We start from the raw sequence: 12219 nt of genomic DNA, 5'->3' as shown, positions 1-12219 counted from the left end.
TAACTCAGCCTCGAATATATTCACTGACCCGGCCTCCACCGCTCTCTGGGGGAGAGAATTCCACAGACTGACCACCCAGAGAGAGAGATGGTGAGAGAGATTGAGAGACAGAGAGAGAAATGGTGAGAGAGATTGAGTGAGAGAGACAGAGAGAGAGATTGAGAGAGAGGAAGACAGAGAGAGAGATGGTGAGAGAGATTGAGAGAGAGGGAGACAGAGAGAGAGATGGTGAGAGAGATTGAGAGAGAGGGACTGCTGCCCTTGGAGTCAGTACAACCAGCCTCTCATTCTGATCTCAGGGGAAGAGTCATTGTGAAATGGAACGAAGAAGCAGAAACAGTTTTGAAGACGTTTTCGCCCTGACATCGAGTCTGAGGAAAGACTGAGGCATATCTGAGAGAGAGAGAGAGAAGCAGACAGGACAGGAACGAAGGAGAGAAACCCCTCAGACACAAACTATGGAGCAGGACAGCGACTAAATGAAGATGAGACACATCAAAAACAACACAACAGCACCCAGCGAACTTAGGTTAAACTGTTAAATAGAGGGAGAGAGAGAGAGAGGGTGAGAGAGAGAGAAAAAGAGAGAGAGAGGGAGAGAGAGTGAGAGAGAGAGGGAGGGAGAGAGAAAGAGATTGAGGGGTTGGGGGTCAGATGTCGGGACAGAGAGTGAGGGTGAGAGAGAGAGAGGGAGAGAAACAGGAGGAGTATGACAAATATAAAGACAACGAGGGACAAAGAGAGAGAGAGATAAGGAATGAAAAAGAGAGCGAGAGAGTCAGACAGAGAGAGAGAGAGAGATACAGGGAGAGAGAGAGATGGTGAGTCTGATTGAAAAAGGGAGATGCAGAGAAATGGAGAGACATATTGAGAGTGCGAGAGAAAGAGAGAGAGATGGTGAGAGAGATTGAGACTGAGAGGGACAGATAGAGAGATAGTGAGAGAGAGATAGTGAGAGACATTGAGACTGAGAGAGATAGAGAGAGATAGGGTAAGAGAGTTTGAGAGCGAGAGAGTTGGTGTGAGAGAAAGAAAGAAACAGAGAGAGAGATGGTGAGAGTGATTGAGAGAGAGAGATACAGAGAGATTTTGACAGACATTGAGACTGAGAGAGACAGAGAGAGATAGGGTAAGAGAGTTTGAGAGCGAGAGAGAGAGATGGTGCGAGAGAAAGAGAGAAAGAGAGAGAGAGAGGGACAGTGAGATAGACTTGGTGAGAGATATTGAGAGAGAGAGACAGAGATATGTTGAGAGAAAGGGACAGAGGGAGAGATGGTGAGAGATTGAGAGAGAGGGGGAGAGAGAGAGAGATGATGAGAGAGATTGAGAGAGAGGGAGACAGAGAGAGAGATGGAGAGAAAGATTGAGAGAGAGGGACTGCTGCCCCTGGTGTCAGTACAACCAGCGCCTCATACTGATCTCAGGGGAAGTGACATTGTGAAATAGAATGAAGAGGCAGAAAGAGTTTTGAGGAAGTTTTCGCCCTGACATTGAGTCTGAGGAAAGACTGAGACACATCTGAGAGAGAGAGAGAAGCAGACAGGACAGGAACGGAGGAGAGAGACCCCTCAGACACAAAACATGGAGCAGGACACCGTCTACATGAATATGAGACACATCAAAAACAACACGACAGAGCCCAGTGAACGTAGGTTAAACTGTTCAATAGAGGGAGAGAAAGAGAGAGAGAGAGAAAGAGAGAGGGAGAGAGACAGATACAGAAGGAGGGAGAGGCAGAGATAGGGAGAGAGCGGAACATAGAAACATATGACTTAGGAGCAGGAGTAGGCCATTCGGCCCCTCGATCCTGCTCTGCCATTCAGTAAGATCATGGCTGATCTTGTCCGCCCCACCACCTCCCCATAATCCTCGACTCCCTTGTCAATCAGAAACCCGTCTAACTCAGCCTCGAATATATTCACTGACCCGGCCTCCACCGCTCTCTGGAGGAGAGAATTCCACAGACTGGCCACCCTCCGAGAGAAGAAATTCCTCCTCATCTCCATCTTCAATGGGAGACGCCTTATTCTGAAAGTGTGCCCCCCAACCCTCGTTCTAGATTCCCCCACGAGGGGGAAACATCCTCCCAGCATCCACCCTGTCGAGCCTCCCATCAGGATCTTATATGTTTCAATAAGATGTCCTCTCATTCTTCTAAACTCCAATGGGTACAGGCCCAACCTGCTCAACCTCTCCTGATAAGACAAACCCCATCGTCCCAGGAATCAGCCCAGTGAACCTCCTCCAAACTGTCTCTAAAGCAGTTATATCTATTTACAAATAAGGAGACCACATCTACGCAGTACTCCAGCTGCGGACTCGCCAAGGCCCTGTACAGCAGCAGTGAAACTTCCCTACTTTTACATTCCATCCCCCTCGCAATAAACACCAATGCTCCATTTGCCTCCCTAATCACTTGCTGCATCTGCGGACTAACTTCTTGTGATCCATGCACCAGGACACCCAGATCCCTCCGTACAGCAGAGTTCTGAAATCTCTCTCCGTTTAAATAGAATACTGCGTTTCTGTTCTTCCTGCCTCCTGGGCAGGTTCATGTTTTCCCACGTTACACTCCATCTGCCAAATTTTTGCCAACCCGCTTGACCTGTCCATATCCTTTTGCAGACCCTCTACCTCCTGTTGAAGACTGACTTTCCCACCTATCCTGGTGTCATCGGCAGATTTAGCGACCACACATTCGCTGCCCTCATCCAAGTCACTCATATAAATGGTGAATCGTTGAGGTCCCAGCACTGACCCCTGAGGCTCTCCGCTCGTCACATCTTGCCAACCCAAAAAAACCCATTTACCCCTACTCGCTGCTCCCTGTTAGCTGACCAATCCTCTGTCCATGCTAATATGTTACCCCCTACACCATGTGCTTTTATCTTCCGGAGTAACCTTTGATGTGGTGGCTAATCACATGCCTGTCGGAGAGAGAGAGAGAGAGAGAGACAGAGAGATACAAAGAGAGCGAGGCAGAGAGAGAAAGAGACAGGCAGAGAGAGAAAGAGGGAAGGAGACAGACAGAGACAAGGGGATAGAGAGAGAGAGAGAGGCAGATAGAATGAGATAGACTCTGAGAACGGGAGAGAGGCAGATAGAATGAGATAGACTCCGAGAACGGGAGAGACAGAGAGAGAGTGACAGAGAGAGAGTGACAGAGAGAGAGTGAAAGAGGGAGGGAGAGAAAGGGAGATTGAGAAGTGGTGAGAGTGATTGAGACAGAGAGAGAGATGGTGAGAGAGATTGAGAGACAGGGAGACAGAGAGAGAGATGGTGAGAGAGATTGAGAGACAGGGAGACAGAGAGAGAGATGGTGAGAGAGATTGAGTGAGAGACAGAGAGATAGATAGTGAGAGAGATTGAGAGAGAGGGAGACAGATAGTGAGAGAGATTGAGTGAGAGAGACAGAGAGAGAGATTGAGAGAGAGGAAGACAGAGAGAGAGATGGTGAGGGAGATTGAGAGAGAGGGAGACAGAGAGAGAGATGCTGAGAGAGATTGAGAGAGAGGGAGACAGAGAGAGAGATGCTGAGAGAGATTGAGAGAGAGGGACTGCTGCCCTTGGAGTCAGTACAGCCAGCCTCTCATTCTGATCTCAGGGGAAGTGTCATTGTGAAATGGAATGAAGAAGCAGAAACAGTTTTGAAGACGTTTTCGCCCTGACATTGAGTCTGAGGAAAGACTGAGACACATCTGAGAGAGGGAGAGAAGCAGACAGGACAGGAACAGAGGAGAGAGACCCCACGGACACAAACCATGGAGCAGGACAGCGACTACATGAATATGAGACACATCAAAAACAACACAACAGCACCCAGCGAACTTAGGTTAAACTGTTAAATAGAGGGAGAGAGAGAGGGTGAGAGAGAGAGAAAGAGAGGGAGAGAGAGTGAGAGAGAGAGAGAGGGAGAGAGAGAGAGATTGAGGGGTTGGGGGTCAGATGTTGGGACAGAGAGGGGGGTGAGAGAGAGAGAGGGAGAGAAACAGGAGGATTATGACAATTATAAAGACAACAAGGGACAAAGAGAGAGAGAGAGAGAGAGATAAGGAATGAAAAAGAGAGAGAGAATCAGACAGAGAGAGAGAGAGAGATACAGGGAGAGAGAGAGATGGTGAGTCAGATTGAAAAAGGGAGATGCAGAGAAATGGAGAGACATGTTGAGAGTGCGAGAGAAAGAGAGAGAGATGGTGAGAGAGATTGAGACTGAGAGGGACAGATAGAGAGATAGTGAGAGAGAGATAGAGAGAGACATTGAGACTGAGAGAGATAGAGAGAGATAGGGTAAGAGGGTTTGAGAGCGAGAGAGTTGGTGTGAGGGAAAGAAAGAAACAGAGAGAGAGATGGTGAGAGTGATTGAGAGAGAGAGATACAGAGAGATTTTGACAGACATTGAGACTGAGAGAGACAGAGAGAGATAGGGTAAGAGAGTTTGAGAGTGAGAGAGACAGAGAGAGAGATGGTGCGAGAGAAAGAGAGAAAGAGAGAGAGAGAGGGACAGTGAGATAGACTTGGTGAGAGATATTGAGAGAGAGAGAGACAGAGATATGTTGAGAGAAAGGGACAGAGGGAGAGATGGTGAGAGATTGAGAGAGAGGGGGAGAGAGAGAGACAGATGATAAGAGAGATTGAGAGAGAGGGAGACAGAGAGAGAGATGGAGAGAAAGATTGAGAGAGAGGGACTGCTGCCCCTGGTGTCAGTACAACCAGCGCCTCATACTGATCTCAGGGGAAGTGACATTGTGAAATAGAATGAAGAGGCAGAGACAGTTTTGAGGAAGTTTTCGCATTGACATAGAGTCTGAGGAAAGACTGAGACACATCTGAGAGAGAGAGAGAAGCAGACAGGACAGGAAAGGAGGAGAGAGACCCCTCAGACACAAACCATGGAGCAGGACAGCGACTACATGAATATGAGACACATCAAAAACAACACAACAGAGCCCAGTGAACATAGGTGAAACTAATCAATAGAGGGAGAGAGAGAGAGAGAGAGAGAGACTGAGGGGTTGGGGACAGAGAGTGAGGGCAAGAGAGAGAGAGGGAGAGAGACAGAAAGACAGAAGGAGTATGACAATTATAAAGATACCGAAAGACAAAGAGAGAGAGAAAAGGAATGAAAAAGAGAGACAGACAGTCAGACAGAGAGAGAGACAGGGAGAGAGAGAGGGCGAGTGAGATTGAGAAAGGGAGAGATAGAGAAATGGAGATAGATATTGAGAGTGCGAGAGAAAGAGAGATGGTGAGAGAGATTGAGACTGAGGGACAGCGAGATGATGAGGGAGATTGAGAGTGAGAGATACTGAGAGAGAGATGGTCAGATAGATTGAGGTTGAGACACAGAGTCAGTAATGGTGAAAGATTGAGATTGAGAGAGACAGAGAGAGATGGTGAGAGAGATTGAGATTGAGAGAGACAGAGAGTGAGAGATGGTGAGAGAGATTGAGAGAAAGAGAGAAACAGAGAGAGAGATGGTGAGAGTGGTTGAGAGAGAGAGACAGAGAGAGAGATCGTGACAGACATTGAGGCTGAAAGGGTCAGAGAGAGAGATGGTGAGAGGGACTGAGAGTGAGAGAGACAGCGAGAGAGATGTTGCAGAGTGCATACTCGATGGGCCGAAAGACCTCTTCTGCACTGTGTGATTCTGTGATAGCAACTACATGAATATGAGACACATCAAAACCGACAGGACAGCGCCCAGTGAACGTAGGTTAACATTTACACGAGAGGGAGAGAGAGAGAAAAGTGAAGAGAAGGACAGCGAGATAGAGGGAGAGGGAGAGAGAAGGTGAGAGAGAATGAGGGGTTGGCGGACTGATGGAGGGACTGAGAGTTTGGGCGAGAGAGAGAAATGGACAGAAAGAGTTTGAAAATTATAAAGAAACAGAGAGACAAAGAGAGAGGAAAGGAATGAAAAAGAGAGAGAGAGTCAGACAGAGAGAGAGATGGTGAGAGAGATTGAGAGTGAGAGAGATAGAGAGAGATGGTGAGAGAGCTTGAGACAGAGAGAGAGAGAGAGCTGGAGAGAGAGATTGAGACTGATAGAGAGAGTGAGAGATGTTGAGAGACATTGAGAGTGAGAGAGATAAAGAGAGATTGAGAGAGAGAGACACATTGAGAGAGACTTGATGAGAGATATCGTGAGAGAGAGAGAGACAGAGATATATAGTGAGAGATTGAGAGAGAGAGAGGCACAGTGAGAAAGACTTGTTGAGAGAGATTGAGAGAGAGAGAGAGAGGGACAGAGAGAGAAATGGTGAGAGAGATTGAGAGAGAGGGAGACAGAGAGAGAGATGGTGAGAGAGATTGAGAGAAAGGGAGACAGAGAGAGAGATGGTGAGAGAGATTGAGAGAGAGGGAGACAGAGAGAGAGATGGTGAGAGAGATTGAGAGAGAGGGACTGCTGCCCCTGGTGTCAGTACAACCAGCCTCTCATTCTGATCTCAGGGGAAGTGTCATTGTGAAATGGAACAAAGAGGCAGAAACAGTTTTGAGGAAGTTTTCGCCCTGACATCGAGTCTGAGGAAAGACTGAGACACATCTGAGAGAGATAGAGAAGCAGACAGGTCAGGAACGGAGGAGAGAGACCCCTCAGACACAAAACATGCAGCAGGACAGCGACTACATGAACATGAGACACATCAAAAACAACACGACAGCACCCAGTGAACGTAGGTTGAACTGTTCAATAGAGAGAGAGAGAGAGGGCGAGAGAGAGAGAGAGGTTGAGAGAAGGACAGAGACAGAGACAAAATGAGAGAGAGGCAGAGACAAAGAGAGAGAGGAATATGGGGACATATGACTTAGGAGCAGGAGTAGGCCATTCGGCTCCTCGAGCCTGCTCTGCCATTCAGTAAGATCATGGCTGATCTTGACTCACTCCACCCCCTCCCCATAACCCTCGACTCCCTTGTCAATCAGAAACCCGTCTAACTCAGCCTCGAATATATTCACTGACCCGGCCTCCACCGCTCTCTGGAGGAGAGAATTCCACAGATTGACCACCCTCTGAGAGAAGAAATTCCTCCTCATCTCCGTCTTCAATGGGAGACGCCTTATTCTGAAACTGTGCCTCCCACTCCTCGTTCTAGATTCCCCCACGAGGGGTAAACATCCTCCCAGCATCCACCCTGTCGAGCCCCTGTCAGAATCTTATATGTTTCAATAAGACGGCCTCTCATTCTTCTAAACCCCAATGGGTACAGGCCCAACCTGCTTAACCTCTCCTCATAAGACAAACCCCATCATCCCAGGAATCAGCCCAGTGAACCTCCTCTGAACTGTCTCTAAAGCAGTTATATCTATTTACAAATAAGGAGTCCACATCTCTACGCAGTACTCCAGCTGTGGACTCTCCAAGACCCTGTACAGCAGCAGTGAAACTTCCCTACTTTTACATTCCATCCCCCTCACAATAAACACCAACGCTCCATTTGCCTTCCTAATCACTTGCTGCATCTGCGGACTAACTTCTTGTGATCCATGCACCAGGACACCCAGATCCCTCCATACCGCAGAGTTCTGAAATCTCTCTCCGTTTAAATAGAATACTGCGTTTCTGTTCCTCCTGCCTCCTGGGCAGGTTCATGTTTTCACACGTTACACTCCATCCGCCAAATATTTGCCCACCCGCTTGACCTGTCCATATCCCTTTGCAGACTCTCTACCTCCTGTTGAAGACTTACTTTCCCACCTATCCTGGTGTCATCGGCAGATTTAGCGACCACACATTCGCTGCCCTCATCCAAGTCACTCATATAAATGGTGAATCGTTGATGTCCCAGCACTGACCCCTGAGGCTCTCCGCTCGTCACATCTTGCCAACCCGAAAAAAACCCATTTACCCCTATTCACTGCTCCCTGTTAGCTGACCAATCATCTATCCATGCTAATATGTTACCCCCTACACCATGTGCTATTATCTTCTGGAGTAACCTTTGATGTAGCGGCTAATCGCATGCCTGTCGGAGAGAGAGAGAGACAAAGAAAGTGAGGCAGAGAGAGAAAGAGGGAAAGAGACAGACAGAGAAAGGTGGAGAGAGAGAGGCAAATAGAGAGAGAGATTCAGAGAACGGGAGAGACAAAGAGAGAGCGACAGAGAGAGAGTGTCAGAGTGAGAGTGAAAGAGAGACAGAGAGAGAGGGAGGGAGAGAAAGGGAGATTGAGAAGTGGTGAGAGAGATTGTGAGAGAGAGGGAGACAGTGAGAGAGAGAGATTGTGAGAGAGATTGTGAGAGAGGGAGACAGAGAGAGAGATGGTGAGAGAGATTGAGAGAGAGGCACTGCTGCCCCTGGAGTCAGTACAACCAGCCTCTCATTCTGATCTAAGGGGAAGTGTCATTGTGAAATGGAACCAAGAGGCAGAAACAGTTTTGAGGAAGTTTATGCCCTGACATCGACTCTGAGGAAAGACTGAGACACATCTGAGAGAGAGAGATAAGCAGAAAAACACAGAGAGAGAGAGGCAGAGACCGAGAGAGAGAGTGACAGGGAGAGAGCGGAACATAGAAACATATGACTTAGGAGCAGGAATAGGCCATTCGGCCTCTCGAGCCTGCTCTGCCATTCAGTAAGATCATGACTGATCTTGTCCTCCCCCACCCTCTCCCCATAACCCTCGACTCCCTTGTCAATCAGAAACCCGTCTAACTCAGCCTCGAATATATTCACTGACCCGGTCTCCACCGCTCTCTGGGGGAGAGAATTCCACAGACTGACCACCCTCCGAGAGAAGAAATTCCTCCTCATCTCCGTCTTCAATGGGAGACGCCTTATTCTGAAACTGTGCCCCCCACCCCTCGTTCTAGATTCCCCCACGAGGGGGAAACATCCTCCCAGCATCCACCCTGTTAAGCCCCTGTCAGAATCTTATATGTTTCAATAAGATGGCCTCTCATTCTTCTAAACCCCAATGGGTACAGGCCCAACCTGCTCAACCTCTCCTCATAAGACAAACCCCATCATCCCAGGATTCAGCCCAGTGAACCTCCTCTGAACTGTCTCTAAAGCAGTTATATCTATTTACAAATAAGGAGACCACATCTCTATGCAGTACTCCAGCTGCGGATTCGCCAAGGCCCTGTACAGCAGCAGTGAAACCTCCCTACTTTTACATTCCATCCCCCTCACAATAAACACCAATGCTCCATTTGCCTTCCTAATCACTTGCTGCATCTGCGGACTAACTTCTTCTGATCCATGCACCAGGACACCCAGATTTTTCCGTACCGCAGAGTTCTGAAATCTCTCTCTGTTTAAATAGAATACTGCGTTTCTGTTCCTCCTGCCTCCTGGGCAGGTTCATGTTTTCCCACGTTACACTCCATCTGCCAAATTTTTGCCCACCCGCTTGACCTGTCCATATCCCTTTGCAGACTCTCTACCTCCTGTTGAAGACTTACTTTCCCACCTATCCTGGTGTCATCGGCAGATTTAGCGACCACACATTCGCTGCCCTCATCCAAGTCACTCATATAAATGGTGAATCGTTGATGTCCCAGCACTGACCCCTGAGGCTCTCCGCTCGTCACATCTTGCCAACCCAAAAAAAACCCATTTACCCCTACTCGCTGCTCCCTGTTAGCTGACCAATCCTCTATCCATGTTAATATGTTACCCCCTACACCATGTGCTCTTATCTTCCGGAGTAACCTTTGATGTGGCGTCTAATCGCATGCCTGTCGGAGAGAGAGAGCCAAAGAGAGGGAGGCAGGGAGAGAAAGGGACATGCAGAGAGAGAAAGAGGGAAAGAGACAGACAAAGAAAGAGGGAGAGAGATAGACAGAGAGAGAGGAAAATAGAGAGAGAGATTCAGAGAACGGGAGAGACAGAGGGAGTGCTACAGAGAGAGAGGTAGAGTGAGAGTCAAAGAGAAACAGAGACAGAGACGGAGAGAGAGGGAGGGAGAGAAAGGGAGATCGAGAAGTGTTGAGAGATTGAGAGAGAGAGGGAGACAGAGAGAGAGAAGGTGAGAGCGATTGAGAGAGAGGGACAGAGAGAGAGATGGTGAGAGAGATTGAGAGAGTGGGACAGAGAGAGATGGTGAGAGAGATTGAGAGAGAGGGACAGAGAGAGAGATGGTGAGAGAGATTGAGAGAGAGGGACAGAGAGAGAGATGGTGAGAGAGATTGAGAGAGAAGCAGACAGAGAGACAGATGGTGAGAGAAATTGAGAGAGAGGGAAACAGAGAGAGAGATGGTGAGAGAGATTGAGAGAGAGGGAGACAGAGAGAGATTGAGAGAGATTGAGAGAGAGGGAGACAGAGAGAGATGGTGAGAGAGATTGAGAGAGAGGGAGACAGAGAGAGAGATGGTGAGAGAGATTGAGAGAGAGGGAGACAGAGAGAGAGATGGAGAGAGAGATTGAGAGAGAGGGAGACAGAGAGAGAGATGGTGAGAGAGGTAGAGAGAGAGCGACAGAGAGAAAGTAAAGGAAGGGGAGGGAGCTAAAGGGAGATTGAGAGAGAGGGACTGCTGCCCCTGGAGTCAGTACAACCAGCCTCTCATTCTCATCTCAGGGGAAGTGTCATTGTGAAATGGAACCAAGAGGCAGAAACAGTTTTGAGGAACTTTTCACCCTAACATCGAGTCTGAGGAAAGACTGAGACACATCTGAGAGAGAGAGAAGCAGACAGGACAGGAACGGAGGAGAGAGACCCCTCAGACACAAACCATGGAGCAGGACAGCGACTACATGAATACGAGAAACATCAAAAACAACACGACAGCCCCCAGTGAACGTAGGTTAAACTGTTCAATAGAGGGAGAGAGAGAGAGATGCAAGGAGAGGGACAGCGAGATAGGGAGAGAGACAGAGAGGTGGAGATGGAGAAACAGAGAGAGAAATAGAGCAAGAACGAGAGAGAGAATGAGAAGAGTGAGAGAGAGAAAGAAAGACAGGGAGAGTGAGAGAGACAAATATGCATTGAGAGAGAGGAAAAAACAGAAACAGAGAAAGAGAGGCAGAGAGACAGAAAGTGAGATAGTGAGTTTGATAAATACAGTGTAGAGGGTGCTTTACTCTGTATCTAACCCCGTGCTGTACCTGTCCTGGGAGTGTTTGATGGGGACAGGGTAGAGGGAGCTTCACTCTGTACCTAACCCCGTGCTGTACCTGTACTGGGAGTGTTTGATGGGGACGATGTAGAGGGGGCTTTACTCTGTATCTAACCCCATGCTGTTCCTGTCCTGAGTGTTTGATGGGGACAGTGTAGAGGGAGCTTTACTCTGTATCTAACCCTGTGCTCTACCTGTCCTGAGAGTGTTTGATGGGGACGGTGTAGAGGAATATTTACTCTGTATCTAAACCTGAGCTGTACCTGTCCTGGGAGTGTTTGATGGGGACAGTGTAGATGGAGCTTTACTCTCTTTCTAACCCCGTGCTGTCCCTGTCTTGGGAGCGTTTGACAGGGACTGTAGAGGGGCTTTACTCTGTACCTATGGTAATTCCCCGAAGCCTTCAGCTGCCTGGACCCTAAACTGCAAAAAGCTCTCGCTGAACCTCTCCGCCTATCTATCTCTCTCTCTCTCTCTCTCTGCCTCAATTTCTCTGTTTCTCTCTCCTCCTTTAAGACGCTCCTTGTACCGATCTCTGTGTCTGAGCTTTTGGTTTCCTGTCCCTAATATCTCCCTGTGTGACTCGGTGTTCGATTCTCTTTGATAACGCTCCTGTACCGTGCACTGGGATGTGAAACGAGGGATATAAACGAGTAACGTGGTTGTTGTTTCTCTTGATAAGGGGGGTAGATACGTCACCATTGTCTGTTCCGTGCAGTAACACGGGTTGCTCAACATGGGTCAATCTTTACTTCTCTATTCCAGGTAAAACTGGGCAGGAACCAGTTGGAGGAAGAAGATCAATAACTTCAACACATCTTGGCATCGCCTGCCTCATTGTCCTAATCATCAGTTTGGTTATTGCGATAGGGCTGAGAGTCCAAGGTAGGAAACCGAATCTGACACTGAACCTGTTACAGAGAGTGAACGGAGGCAATACTGAACTCCTTTATTTTCTCACCCTCTGTCCGTAAGCAGGGGTGTTTTCATGTTGGAAATAGGCTGTGGTGTGTTTACCAAAGCCCTCAGTTTGTGAGGTCAGACTTTAAAGGGAGAAGCAGCAACATCTCTCTAGATTTAAATCAGTAGCGTAGTTTATTCATACATTCAAACCCTCTCACACTAACACTGATATATTCCACACCACTCACTAGAACACTGAT

Source organism: Cetorhinus maximus, unplaced genomic scaffold (genome assembly GCF_964194155.1).
Source record: "Cetorhinus maximus unplaced genomic scaffold, sCetMax3.hap1.1 HAP1_SCAFFOLD_1398, whole genome shotgun sequence".
Lineage (NCBI taxonomy): Eukaryota > Metazoa > Chordata > Chondrichthyes > Lamniformes > Cetorhinidae > Cetorhinus > Cetorhinus maximus.
Note: the sequence above shows the minus strand (reverse complement) of the source record.